This window comes from Hyaena hyaena, unplaced genomic scaffold (genome assembly GCF_003009895.1).
Source record: "Hyaena hyaena isolate Hyena2069 unplaced genomic scaffold, ASM300989v1 scaffold_7, whole genome shotgun sequence".
NCBI classification, from domain to species: Eukaryota; Metazoa; Chordata; class Mammalia; order Carnivora; family Hyaenidae; genus Hyaena; species Hyaena hyaena.
In genome coordinates this window covers 4,788,644-4,803,946 of record NW_024080639.1, presented here as the reverse complement: position 1 = coordinate 4,803,946, position 15,303 = coordinate 4,788,644, and positions in this window count along the sequence as shown.

Below are 15,303 nucleotides of genomic sequence, written 5' to 3'. Positions count from 1 at the left end.
GGTGGCGCCGATCTCTGCCATTCTCTCTGGGACACGACTTTGTTTTTTACTTACTATCCTTGGCTAAAATGGGAGGGGGGTGTCAGGGGCTTCTCACTTGGCTGCCACCACTGTGATAGCTCTTATCACAGGCCGAGGAGCCAATGTGGAGCTGTGACAGCCACCATGTATGTTTCTTCCCATCATACATTTGGGGCTGGGGGAATGACCACGGGCTGGGGATAGGGCTCAATGAATCCACTGTGAATCAGATGTGAATCAAGCCAGATATCACTGCCTGGTCCCCACATGTCCTTCTTTAATGGCGGTCGAGGGGCGGGGCATGATACCACTTCAGTTCCTTGAGTATCAGTGTCAATTTGGATTCTGTATATGAAAGTCACTGAAATGTGAGGGCATTTTTATTTATCTTTTTTAAAATTTAATTTATTTTAATTTTTATTTGAGAGAGAGAGAGAGAGATTGCATGTAGTGGAGAGGGGCAGAGAGAGAATCCCAAGCAGATTCCATGTTCAGCACAGAGCCCAACATGGGGTTGATCCCAAGACCCTGGGATCATGACCGGAGCTGAAATCAAGAGTCAGGTGCACAACTGACCAAGCCACCCAGGTGCCCCAGGGCATATTTCTTCCTTGAGTGCATGGTTATCCATGTGAATGACTGTAGGTCCTTTGGAGAAAAGCTGGGGGAATAATTACCATCTATTCCTACCATGGCATTGCAGGGTTCTTCCTCATGGCAACCTGGCTTCTCCTTCCATCAGTGGTTTCTGGGTCTCAGAACTAGCTGGGGTCCAGAAATTGTTCAAGAAACTGTGACTTTATTAGGATGGCTGCTCTCGGCTTTCTGATCATCTATCCGTGGTTTCTTTCGGTGGTATAACTTGCCCATCTATCTCCCCCCTGGGGATGCCTTATTCTATTAATAATTTCCTTAATCTTTCTTTGGATACCGCTCTCCTAGTTGCTACTGCAGTTTTGTTCTGCATTATGATCATTACCACTCGCTTCTGATGGTTAAGCATCTACTCAAGACCTCATCATCTCCACTGCGAGGAGGGAGTCCGTTCTATAAGAGCGTATCCTTCCTTCGGCCCTGGTCTCCACCAGTGAGCTTCTTACCGATGCTGGGTCCACCTCACACTGTTATTCCTTATGTTGGTGAATGTAGTGCCCTCTGGGCCTTCCATGGAACAGAGCTAGCTGGGGGGTGTTCTGCCTTTACATAGTGTATCTTCTCTAGCATGCCAGTGTCTGTGAGCATTCTGATTCCTTCCTCTACCATCTGCCATGACAGCTCTGGCGTTTCTCCTTCACTTTGTACGATCCATCACTTTCTCTGCGCTTGTAAGATCCATTCGAGTAGCATATTAGTACCGTCTCCCAAGGTCATTGCCAGGGTGTTCACTCTGATCATGGGAGAGTGCTCCCATATCAATACACTCTCCTTTATCCAGCTTTACAGCCCATCCCCCTTAATTGAGAACCCTCAGGATCTAATTCCATGATGTTCTCCTGGCTCCTGCCAGTGTAGACTGACGAGATCCTGCAGCACCTTCAGGGTATAGTGCTTTCTCTCCTTAGCAGGTCCAGCACCTGACCCAGGCTCTGGCTTGACCCTAGTTATTGGTGGTGGTCAGGAGGAGAGGTAGGGGTAAATCCTATCTTACAATGTAGAGGCCTCTGCACCATCTTTAGGCAAAGGGAAGCATCTTTAAAAGGGAGGAGGGGCCACTTCTGTGAGTCCAGAGAGTTCAGGAAGACCAGGGTTTCAATATTCTTGGGCACATGGACCCCATCTTAAGCGCCAAGGTCTCCCTGCCGAACCAGGGTGCTAATTTTGGCATAAACAGATTTGTCAGAATCGGTCGAGAATTCCACTTTCTTTGGAGTGCTGCTCTTTTTATAAGTAAGTCCTGGGCTTGATCCTGAGCTTTTTATGCCCTCTTGCTGCAGGAGATGAGAGTTGTACACTTCACTCTAAGTTGGTAATTAATCACCTTTGGTCTTTCATTGGCTTTCTCCAGTGTATTTATTGCACCTAATTAGACCCTTCCAGTCTGTCTCAAATGCCTGAGATGTAGCAACCGGCACAGCCCTTTCTACCATTTTGCTATCCCACTTTACCCCCTGTGAACATTTTAACAGCTCCGCATGCCAGTACTTATGTATCCCAGTGATGGGGTCCTCATCGCCACCTGGCAAGTAGGGTGATCCGGCTCTAAAATCCCAATGCAGAGGGCCCATTCTTGACCACCTCTGTTACAAGTAGGTTTCCAGAGAAACCGACTTTGAGATGGAGACTTGGCTGCAGGTGGTTCATGGGGGAGTGCTCTCAGGACTCCTCCCTGTGAGGGATGAGGGACCGTGGGAGGCAGGCTTGGCTGGAAGAGAAGGTGGGCTGCAGCACAGATCGTCAGAGCCTCGACGGGTCCCATGGGCAGTGCTGGAGCTGCCATAGTCCTACTGATTTGTGCTGAACTGAGACAAGGGGCTGGGCTTCTATACTCCTGCACTGGTCTGTCCCTAAGGCGGACTCCCGGGGAGGGCACATAAGCAAGGCAGCTCCCTTCGACAGAAGGCCATTCGCAGAGAAGAACTCAGTTAAGAGCCATCAGCAGCCAACACCCCCAAGGAGACGGGGCAATGCGTGTCTCAGACCACACGGGGTCTAGGCCGCTCACTACAGCCTCCGCTACAGAGAGGCAAATGCCTTCTATCTCCCCCGATTATGAAAGTGCAGTAATGGCCACCTTCGCACATGCCTGTGCCCTGCCTGTTTCGCATCATGCAGCATAAACAGAACGTGTATATCTTGTTGGGGTAAACACGACGGAGTTCAGAACACGAGTAGGCTGGCTGTGTCGCAGTAGGCACAGGGCTCAGGCTGCCCCAGTTACCTTCTCCCCCACGGTTGCCCCCACATCAGAAAGGATCAGTATTTCCTTCCTACACTCAAGGGCTGGAACTCTCTATCTGGTACACACTTACTTACCTAGATTAGGAGCTGCCCGCTATAGGGCACGGACATTGTCAGCTGTCTATATATTGGCATCTGTTTTACAAAACTCTAAGGAGATGCCACTTCACGGCATTTGGACCTTCACATTGTTGTTAGGCTGATGGGTGGGAAAGAGCAGCTCATCACTATTTTTCCCTCCTTGCTTACCTCTGTGGTCGGGCATCTCTTTACCCGTCTCTTGGTCATTTGTTTCCCTTTGCTATGACTTGCCCACTCATTTTTATCTTTTCCTGCTGGGTCACTGGTCATTTTCATACTGAGGTGTGGGGTTCCCTGCTTCGCTTCCTGTCTCTGCGCATTCAGTGCCCCTGGTCCTACCACCACAACACCCCCCCCCCCAACACAGTCTGGTTCTCTGCATCTTTTTTTAAAGATTTTTAAAAATATTTATGTATTTTTGAGAGAGAGAGAAAGAGGCAGAATGCGAGCAGGGGAGGGCACAGAGAGAGGGAAGCACAGAATTGGAAGCAGGCTGTAGTCTCTGAACTGTCAGCACAGAACCTGATGTGGGGCTCAAACTTACGAACTGCGAGATCATGACCTGAGCTGAGGTTGGATGCTTAACTGGCTGAGCCACCCAGGCGCCCCTAAATATTTTTTAAAAGTTTATTTTGAGAGCGTGCATGTGCGTGCATGTGTGTGAGTTGGGGAGGGGCAGGGAGACAGAGAATCCCAAGCAGGCTCCACGCTGTCAGCACAGAGCCCAACGCAGAGCTCGATCCCACAAATTGAAAGATTGTAACCTGAGCTGAGACCGAGAGTCAGACACTTACCCGACTGAGCCACCCAGGTGCCTCTGATTCTCTGCGTCTGTATGTCTGAAGAGATATGTCTGGTTGTGTGAGAGAGAGTTCAAGTCTCATGCTTGCGCCCTTGCTGCAAGGGCGCCGAGGAAAGCAAGCACCTGGCACTTGTTTCTGTAGTTGAAGGTGGGCTCAGCTTCTCACCGAGTCCCAGAATGTGAGGAGTTTCTCAGAGAGGCGTCAGCCTTGGGAATCCCCCTTTCAAGAACAATACACATTGGGGCGCCTGGATGGCTCAGTTGGTTGAGCATCTGGACTTCGGCTCAGGTCATGATCTAGTGGTTTGTGAGTTCGAGCCTCGTGTTGGGCTCTGTTCTGACAGATCAGAGCTTAGAGCCTGCTTCGGATTCTGTGTCTCCCTCTTTCTCTGCCCCTCCCCTGCTCACGCTTTGTCTCTCTGTCTCTCAAAAATAAATAAATGTTAAAAAAATATTAAAAGAAAAGAATGATATATATCTATTCCAGTGTTAACAGGTCCGTACCACAAGGTCACAAGGATATGTAAACATGCCCAGCAGGTGCTCATGAGATATTGTGGGGATGGCAAATTAAGTGGATTTGCATCATTTGGCATTTAACCCGTGCAAAGTCCCCACTCCCTCAGCCTGTGCTCCTTGGTCACAGGAACGAAAGCTAACAGCTCTTCTGGAACAGGTGGGTTTGTCCCACCAGTGACTGTGCTATTCCCAGGGAAGGTATGTCCTCTTTGTTGATCTCGGTCCCTATTGTCTCTCTGGCTGCCCCGAGGGAGTGTAGCTTTTAAAGACAGGCATTTTCATATGCTCCAGACTCCCCACCAACTGCATTTGAGCCCATCATTTGGTGCTCCACCAATGGCTCCGTGGTCCGTGGTGAGGCCGGAGGGAAAACCCATCTATCCTGGGGCCCCTGGGTAGCTCAGTTGGTTAAGCGTCCAGCTCTTGGTTTTGGCTCAGGTCATGATCTCATGGTTTGTGAGTTCAAGCCCCATGTCAGGTTCAGTCAGCACTGCTTGTGCAGAGCCTGCTTTGGATTCTCTCTCTCTCTCAATAAATAATAAAAAAAAGAATCTGAGCTATCCTGTACTTTGAAATTCAGGAAGTTTTCAAGGATGATCTTTGACACTCTGGAAGTTTCCTTTGGTGTGAGGACTTTAGGATCTAACTCCTATCGATGTGACAAAACCCCTAAAAACAAGCTGAGGTCAAGTGCTGCGTGTGATGGGCGGCCTGGAGGATTGCGGGAAAGAGGGTGAGGTGGTGACTGAACAGCCATGTGTGCCAGGAGGGCAGGAAAGGGAGTGGGCTGCTGGGGCTGCGCATCCCTGAGAAGTCTGAAGCTTGTCTCCTCTTCCTCCCACAGAGCCCCTTCCCTGTGCCCTTCAGCGGCCCCCTGCTCTGCCTCGCAGGGTAGCGATAGCTGAGATGCCCGGAGCCCTCTGTTAGCCCAAGGCTGCTGTTGGCCAGTATTCCCAGATGTAAGTGCGTCCTGTCCTCTGTGCCCTTGGCCGGGGGTGGAGTGTCTCAGAGCCTGGAGACTCACGCGTAACCGGTGCACTGGGGAGGGAGGGGTCCTGCGAGGCTGAGAGGCACACCACCAGCCTGGAGAGCCCGCGGGGCCGGCCTGTCCTGGGGACTGGTCACTGCCAGGATCTCCTGTCGGCCTGCTTGGCATCCTAGACCATCGTTGCTGCAGAGGGCTGCAGAGAACTTCAAGCTCTCTCTTAGTCCCGGTGGGAAAAACTGAGGCCTAGCCAGGGAGAGGGGGCCCTGCGACAGGCTGGAGACTTGAACCCAGATCTCCTGACCCCAGCTGGGCCCCAGCCTCCCTCCTCAGCAGTGTGTGGCACTTGGGTCCCTCTCCACCCTGGTTCCAGAGGGCCGTCTGGGAGGACTCTTCCTAGCAGGGTCAGAGCCGGGCTGCCGTGAAGTGGAGGCCCTGGCCCGGGGGGCGGGGAGGTGGGCAGCACTAGGGGCTCCACGCCAGACCCCAAGGGCTGGATTCTCTTCAGCAGAGCCCTTCCTGGTTGCCCTAGATGATGCTCCTGACCTTCTGTGACATGCGATCCAGAACCACAGAGAGGGGGGTTCGGGCCTTGCACAGGCCTGGGGGCCCCTCGTGCATCCTGGGAAAAGGAAGGAAGGTGCCTCCCAGGCCATCCAGTTACTCCCCAGTGACTGCCACTGTCCTTGGGGCCCAAGGACCAGATCTTAGCTCATGAAGTAGATGGGTGAGCCAGGGGAGGGGGACAAGCCAGGCTGTGTCTGGGGGCAAGAAGGCTCCACTAAGGGCTATGGCCACCCAGCTCCCCATGCAGAGACTCCCCAACATCAGCAGCACCCCTCCTCCAGCCCCAGCACCATGCTCTTCCAGGATCCACTTCCGGGCCACCTCTGTAGCTGCCCAGATAAGCAGTGGGCTGAGCAGAACCCTCCCCCCACCCCCTCCCCTGAGAATTCTGGGGCAGACACCAGAGTGGGAGCCAGATTCCTGAGCTCTCGTCCCCCCTCAGTCTTATGGGGAGAGAATGGGGCTTTTTTTTCAAAGTTTATTTATTTATTTTGAGAGAGAGAAAAAGTGGGGGAAGGGCAGAGGGGAGAGAGAGAGAGAGAGAGAGAGAGAGAGAGAGAGAGAATCCCAAGCAGGTTCTGAGCTGTCAGCACAGAGGCCAACGAAGGACTCCAACCCAGAACTGTGAGATCATGACCTGAGCCGAAGTCGGACACTTAACCAGCTGAGTCACCCAGGCATCCCAAGAATGGGGCATTTTTAAAAAAATAACTTATGGTCAAGTTAGCTAACATACAGTGTATACAAGTGTAGTCTTGGCTTTGCGAAGAATGGGGAGTTTTTGACTAGAGACACATCCGTGGTGCACGCGCGCGCGCGCGCACACACACTCACACACACAGGTTTCCAGGTTTCCATGAACATTTACAGGGAAACTTCTGTTTGGCCTGAGCGTGGGGCATTTGGAAGGAAGAGGGAGCGCGGAGAGACGGGAAGATGGGCTGCAAACCGTCTCCCCTCTGGGCTCTCCTGAGTTCTGGGCTCCCGCAGAAGTTGGAGGTGCAAGCCAAGGAGGCCGCCGAGGGAGATCCTGTGAGACTGGGCGCCCAGCTGCGGCTTCCGGCCCCCGGGGCCCAGGGTGTCACCGGGCTGGGGAGAAAGGGCTCCCCACCTCTGCACGGAACCCGGCCCCATGGCAGGACCTGGAGGCGCGTTAGGGGCACATCCTTGGCTGGTTCTTGCCTTCAGCAGTTCCAGCGGCTTTGTGGGCAGGTGGGTGCCAGAGCTGGAGCGCAAGGGCAGGGCGCGGGCGCACACATTTTGCGGGTGCCACTGCACCACCACAGACGTGAGCTGCGTGCGGTCTCCCAGGGTCGCGGTCGGAGCCCGGCAGGCAGCAGCTGCTCACTGCGTGCTTGCTGACTGCCTGGGGCGTGGGGAGCAGAGATGCGTGGCTTGAATACAGCACGGGAATGTCCTGCGGGAACCGTGGGGCGCTGTGCCCGTGGGAGGGGCTCTTGCGTTCCTTCCCGCAGGGCGTGGGTCACAGTGGCGTGGCAGACCCGGGGACACTGCTCCTGGTGGGCAGGGTTTAATTGCAGGCCCCTCAGGCACCGCCTCTGCTTTCCCGCACCCCCTCCCCCACCCAGTGACTGAGCAGGGGGGTGGTCCCAGAGCCTGGTCACGCCCCGCAGTCCTTGCTCTGGGGCTCCCTGGGAGGCGCGCGGAGCCTTCATCAGGCGGGACTGGGGTGCGGCGGACCCCGGTCCTGCTTCCCCGCGCCGCCTTTCCCCCGGCAGGCGGCTCTCCTGATTACAGCTTCTTCACAACAGTTTTATTAAAATATGGTTTGCATCCCATACAAGTCATCTGTTTACGGTGTGCCCCTCAGTGGTTTGCAGTATACCCACAGAGTGTGGTGGTCACTACAGTCAATTTTAGAACATTTTCATTGGCCCCCCCCCAAGAAATCGTAGACTCGTGAACAGTCACACATACACACACACACACACACACACACACACACACACCCCGCCCCTGGAAACCATGAATGTACTTTGTCTCTCTACAGATTTGCCTATTCTGGGCATTTCATGGCTTCTTTCTCCTAACAGTTTCATCCACACCGTAGCCTGTATCAGCCCTTCATCCCTTTTCCTGGCTGCGTAATATTCCAGTGCCCACCTCTGCCACACTTCATCCATTTGCCAGTCTGTGGGCATTTCTGCCACATCCACTTTTTCTTCGGTTGTGAAGAATGTGGCTCTGACACTCATGTCCGGTTTTGTTTCTCAGGAGTAGGATTACTGGGCGGCATGGTAACGCTTAACCTTTCCAGAGACCGCCAGACTGTTTTCCATTTGCGACATTTGACGTTCCCACCAGCAGTGCCGGAACATTCGGATTTCTGCAGCTCCTCGCCCACACTGGGTCTTATTCGCCTTTTTCATGCTGGCCGTCCTCGTGGGAGTCAAGTGATCTCTCTCTGTGCTCGAATTTGCATTTCCCTGGAGGCTAATCATGTTGAGCATCTTTTCCTGGGTTTATGGGTCTGAATAAAGATTTCGTCTTCCTAACTGCTCAGCACTGCTTTCCAGAGAACCCAGCCTGGAACAGGAAGGAGAGCATATTTGGGGCGTCGAGGAGGAGCCTATGCTCTCTCTTCCTTGTTTCCTCTCTGTCTATCTGTCAGCACTCCCTTCTTTTTGCCCCCAGTTTCTGGAACACACTGGTGATACCCAGAGTGTTTGCAATTCTTTCTTTTCAATTAGAAGCACAAACATGTCAGCTGGACACCACACCATGGCAACCACCCCATAACAAGATACGTTTTCTTTCCGCGTGGCTTTCCAGAGACCGACTGGCTAGGTTAGGCCTGAAACAGCCCTTTCCAGGACCACAGCCTCAGTCACCGAGTGGCAGAGCCTGGGGCTGGCCTGTGGTCATTTACTGGGTCTCAGATTCTGCACGGTCTCCATCCTTGCTCTCCCTTTGCAGTTTTCTCCTCCCCTCTCCTGATGATTTCCTTGGTGCTAGTCTTTTTTCTCCAGCCAAGGGGTGTGAGCTCAGGGAGGAGAGCGTGTCCCTCTCTTAGCGCCAGCAAGCACAGGGACTTGGCAGAGACTTGCCACTGACAAGAAGCAGCTCTGTGGTGAGTGGGAGCTGGGGATGGAGCCTGATGGCCTGTGACCCATAGGAGGCTGGACCCACCCCTCCCCCACCCCACCACCCAGCTCTGGCTTGTTCGCCAAGGATGGTGACAGTGTGTGGCAGGCTGTGGTGTAAATAAAGGCTGTGGTAGATCTGGCTTTGGTCCCTGGTTCCTGACATAGCGCTCGTGAAACTTGTTAGTGACAGAAGTGTCTTTTCCTAACGGGCCCTTTTGACCACACCTGAGTTTCTGCTCATGAGGTGACACAGGGTGGGGCATCTAGGAGGCTTCCGGATGGGGGCTGGTCACCAGAAAGACCCAACGGTGATTCGAAGTGGGAACTTTAAGCCCTACCCCAGACCTCTGTGGTGGGGGCTGGAGGCTGGGTTATAAAACTCTTGAACTAAAACATCCGGAGGGCTTTGGGGCTGGGAGACACCTTGAGTAGCACTGGGGGTGGGGGTGGGGATGTAAGTGCCCAGAGGGGGCCTGGAAACTCTATGCCTGCCCCCACTCCCACCCCTTGCCCTGTGCGTCTCTTGTATTTGGCTGTTCCTGACTTATGTCATTCATTCATTCATTCATTCATTCATTCATTTTTTAACACTTATTTATTATTGAAAGACAGAGAGACAGAGCATGAGCATATGGGAGGGGGAAACACAGAATCTGAAACAGGCTCCAGGCTCTGAGCTGTCAGCATAGAGCCCAACGTGGGGGCTCGAACCCACAAACCGCGAGATTGTGACCCCAGTCGGAGTCGGACGCTTAACTAACTGAGCCACCCAGGTGCCCTGTGAGTTGTGTCCTTTAAAATAAACCAGCGATCAGAAGTAATCCCCTTTCCTGACTTCTGTGAATTACAGAGCTGAGGACGGGGTTGTGCTGAATTTAGTGGCTGGGGCAGAAGTGCCCTGGGGGACCCCCACTGTGGCTGGCATCTAAGGTGAGGGCGATCTTGTGGGACTGAGCCCTTAACCCGTGGAGTCTGCTACTAACTGTTGGTACTCAGAGGCAGAGTTCAATGGAATTGTTGGACACCCAGTTGGTGTGAGAGAATCGGTGTCAGGAAAAAACCACATACAAGCCCTCAGTGAAAATTTGCTGAATGGATGACGAATAATAGCTAACGTAATTTAAGCACTATGTCCCTGTGTCCTTTCCTGAACGCTTTACGTTCGGTCATTCAGGAAAACACTTTTGAGTAAGGTTACCTGTCACATGCCCAACGTGGTATTTGGGTACAGCTGTGAATAATTAAGCCAATTCAACAAAAATGTTTTTAGCACCTACCACGTGCCCTATATTGTTCTGGGCACTGGGAGCAGAACTCTGAGCGATTCAAGTCTGCAAACACACATCTATTGAGTCTCTACTGTATATCAGGCACCACTCCAGGCTTGCAGCAGTGACCCAAAAGTCAAAATTTTTACCCTGGGGACACCTGGGTGGCTCAGTTGGTGAAGCATGCAACTTTGGTTCAGGTCATGATCTTGAGGTTCGTGGGTTGGGGCCCCGCCATGGACTCTGCACTGTGCGGAGCCTCCTTCGGATTCTCTCTCTCCACCCCCCTCCCTCTCTGCTCCTCCCCGACTCCCACTCTCTCGTTCTCAAAATAAATAATTTAACTTAAAAAAAAAATCCTACCCTGTGTGTATTTTGCAGAAGCCCTAAGAGGTAAGTCCTCTGATTTTAGTCATTTTACGCTTAAGAAAATTTGAGGCTCAGAGAGGTTAATTGTCTTTCAAAGGTCACACAGCTGGGGCAGCGAGGCTAGATGCAAGCCCTGGCCCCTCTGACATCAAGCTTGGGGTCTCAGCCCAAGCCTGTCTGACCGGCTTAGGCTGAATGTTAATATTGAGGTGGGTCCTGTAACCCACCTTGCTGAGTACTTCGGGGCTCCTACACCCTCCGTGTGAGCCTCCCTCTCCTGGGCCCCCCGGCCCTGCCGCCTCCTCTCTGATACACCAGATTCCGGCCACGGCTGGCGGTGTTCCTGAGTGACACCCCCAAGTGCTGTAATGTGTTTTTGTGCACAAAACCTCGTGTTCAGCAAATCGCTGTGACCAAGACCCTATCCAGTTACCTGCCGCATCAGAGGTATGCTCTGCGGTCATGCCAAGCAAAGCAGCGAAGAATGCTTCTAAGAATTTTAACCATGAGATAGAAAAAGGGCAGCCCCGGCCGGCGCTGCGAGCGGGGACGGGATACAAAGCAAACAAGAAGGGCTCATCCCATGTGCGGGCTGAGGCCTTTCCTGGCGGGCTGCCCTCCCTGGCCCTACGGTCACGGCGGCAGAGCCATCGGCCACCTGACTCCGGTTGCTGGCTGGCTGGAGGCACGGGGCGCGGGGTTTCCAGACACCGGGGTGCCTCCTGGTGACGGGCTCAGCTGCGATGGCCACTCACCACAACGGCTCCACGCATCAGCTGAATGATTTTTTTTTTTTTTTTACAAATAGTTTATTGAATGATTTTTTTTTTAATGTTTACTTATTTTTGAGAGAGGGGGAGGGGCAGAGAGAGAGAGGGAGACAGGGGATCCAAAGCAGGCTCTGGCCTGACAGCAGAGAGCCTGATGCGGGGCTTGAACTCATGAACCGTCAGGTCATGACCTGGGCCAAAGTCAGAGGCTTAACCGACTGAATCCCCTGGCGCCCCATCCACACACCCGTCAGCTTTAAAGCCACACTCTGCCAATCCTGCTGTTATCCCTCACCTCAGCAGCTCGTGAGCTGAGAAAGCGACAGCCTTGCTGAACCTCCCTGGGGAAGATAATAATAATAATCCCTGTGTTGCTTGTGAGGATTCAAACAGGCTAAGAGAAACATGGAGAGCTGAGGGCGGCACACTCCCGGGCTCTGTAGCTGTCGGCTGTTACCTACAAGCCAGACATTCACCGAACAGAATCCTGTGGGCCCCTGCTGGGCCTTGCCAGGTGCTCACTGATGAGGAGGGCAGATGTGGTCCCTGCCCTCATGAAGCTTACAGTCCAGCGGGCTGTTGGGTGACATGATCACATGTGACATTCTAACCAGCTCCATGATAGGTTTTCACTGCATGGGAAGTCGGAGAAAGGCACTCTGGGAGATTTTGGGGGTGTCTGAGCTGAGACCCAAGCACGGAGGAAGTTATGAGGGTGTAGAAGGGAGGGACAAGCTTTCTAGGTAGAGGGAACAGCACTTGCAATGGCTTAGTGGCAGGAGGAAGCCTTGTGACCCAAAGGGCCTGAGATAAGGCGGATGGGGCTGGAGTGCAGAGTGACAGGGAATTGAAAGATGGGGCCAGAGAGATGGGCAGGGACCCAGCCTTAAAGCGCTTTGGAGGCCACGTGGGTGCATCCGAGAGCGTTGCCGCTATGGAAACTAATATCACTGGCCAAGTTCCCATAGAGGGGACAGGGAACTGGCTGGGTCTGTTCAGGCCATACCCAGTTCTCTGCACCTCTCTGTCCCTGAAAGCCACTGAAGGCCGAGAGAGTTCTGTGCTGGACATGCCCCTCTTGTGTCCACACCTCCCAGCGTCTCTCCAGGTGCCCAGGTGGGGTCACGGCAGGTCTCCCGGGGACGCACCTGACGCTGTTGCCTCCCGGGCACTGCGGGGAGCTGGGGCTCTGAGCCCCGCCCTCCTCCACACTGAGCACCAGCCTTTCCCAGCGGAAGCCAGTGCTGGTGTGCTTGGTACAGTGGTTTTAGACCCGGTTTTGGAGTCGGAGGGACCTAGGTTAGGGTGTAGGTTCCACGGTTACCAGTAACTGTTTCCTTGTCTGTGCAATGTAGGAGGCACCTAACTCGTGGGTTGTAGTGAGGATTTCAATGAGTTATCCCCATAAAGCACTCAGAAGAAGGCTGGGCCCATAGCAGGTGCTCAGTAAATACTTAGTATTATTACCAGCTGTAAAGAGAGGACAATGATCACAGGGCTGTTGAGAAGACCGTGCCCACGGCAGTGCCTGGCCCCTGGTCAGTGCTCAAGAAGTTGATGTCGTTGGCCTTTACAACAGCGCTAAATCAGATGCGGCTTCAGGCGCGCCTGGGTGGCTCAGTACGTTAAGTGTCTGACTCTTGATCTCCACTCGGGTCGTGATCTTGTATTTCCTGACATCGGGCTCCACATCAGGCTGTGCACTGACAGCACGGAGCCTGCTTGGGATTCCCTCTCTCCCTCTCTCTCTCTGCCCCTCCCCTGCTTGTGCACTCTTTCTCTCTCTCAAAATAAATAAACTTTAAAAAAAAAAAGCAGCTTCAGCCTCTACCATTGCGATCTTTTCAGTCGGTTCTGGATACTCACACCACAGAATGAGAGGGAGCTATTGGAAATGGTGCTGTAGAAAAATGAACGGGGAACTTACTCATTCTATAAGGCTTAAGCGAGAAGAAGTTGGGGTTAAAGCTGGCTATGGTCTGAACATGTCCCTGTAAAGATCTTATGTTGAAATCCTAACCCCCAAAGGTGGTGGGTTAGGAGGTAGGACCTTTGGGACATACTTGAGTCAAGAGGGTGGACCCCATGAGTGGGATTAGTGCCCTTATAAAAGGGACCCCAGAGAGCTCCCACACACACCCTTCCACCATGCGAGGACACTAAGTGAAGGTGCTGGCTATGAACCAAGAAGCAAGTCCTCACCAAGACACAACCGTGCCGGCTCCTTGATCTTGGACTTAGCCTCCAGAGTTGTGAGAAATAAATCTCTGTTGTTTACAAGCTATTCTGGTATTTGTAAGGGGTATTTTGTTATAGCACCTCAAATGGACTAAGACAAAACTGTTCAGGCAGTAGGTGATAGAGTGGGGATTTTATTTCTTGTTTCTACTTCTCATAATTTAAAAAATGTCAGTTATGAATGTGTATTTACTTTAGAGTCTGAAAAACTATTGTATAGGATGTTTATAAAGAGTTTTCAGGGGCACCTGGGTGGCTTAGTTGGTTAAGCGTCCGACTTGGCTCAGGTCATGATCTCACAATTCGTGGGTTCGAGCCCTGTATCAGGCTCTGTCCTGACAGCTAGCTCAGAGCTTGGAGCCTGCTTCTGATTCTGTGTCTGCCTCTCTCTCTGACCCTCCCCTGCTCACACTGTCTCTCTCTCTCTCTCAGAAATAAATAAAAAAACAGGGGAGCCTGGGTGGCTCAGTCGGTTAAGCTTCCGACTTCGGCTCCGGTCATGATTGCATGGTTTGTGGGTCCGAGCCCGGCGTCTGGCTCTGTGCTGACTGCCAGCTCAGAGCCTGGAGCCTGTTTCAGATTCTGTATCTCCCTCTCTCTCTTCCCTCCCTTGCTCATGCTATCTCTCTCTCTCTCAGAAATAAATAAAATATTTAAACAAATTAAAAAAAAACATTACAATTTTTTTAAAAAAGAGTTTTCAATGACAAGAGAACATGCTTGTAATCCAAAGTGAAGTTAAAAAAAGGAATTAGATCACAAATAGTTTGTACAGTTTTGGCTCACCTACACAAAATGAAGTATCCAGAAGGAATTAAATATGCCATGATATCATTGTTTGTTCTCTTGGAGTGAGGGTGTGGTGATTTTATTTATAAAAAATGTTATTTATTTATTTATTTTGAGAGAGAGTGTGTTTACGAGCAGAGGAGGGGAAGAGAGAGAGGGAGAGTGAGAATTCCAAGCAGGCTCCATGCTCAGTGCAGAGCCTGAGGCAGGGCATGATTCCACATACTGTGAGATCGTGACCTGAGCCAAAAACGAGAGTCATGCTTAACTGGCTGAACCACCCAGGCGCCCTGAGGGTGTGGTGATTTTAAAACGAGGCTGCGTATACTTTGACCTTCCTCCTGCGGATGGCCTCTCTTGAATCCAGAAGGGCTTGTGACTGTTGTAACCACTAGAATATGGCAGAAGTGACACTATGTAATTTTTTTTTTTTTAATTTAAAGGAATATCTATACCCAACATGGGGCTCAAACTCAGGACCGTGAGATCAAGAGTCACATGCTCTACCAACTGAGCTAGCCAGGTGTCCCTTTACTATGTAACTTTTAAGACTAGGTCATAAAAGGCCATGGAGTTTCCCTTATTTGCTAGAACCTTCTCTCTTGGAGTCCTGAGCCTCTCAGAGGCCACCATATTGTGGGAAAACCTAAGCCACACAGAGAGGCCATGAGTGAGTACTTAGGTCAACAGTTTCAGCTGAATCACTCCAGCCCAGGAGCCAGACGTGTGAATGAAGTTTCTAGATGGTTCCAGTCCCTAGCTGTTTGAGTCTTCCTAGCTGAGGCTTCAGACATCACAGAGGCAAGCCACCCTCGCTGTGCCCTGTCCATGTTCCTGTGAGCATGATTACACGGTTGTTCTCTGCCAATAAATTTGAGGTGGTTTGTTA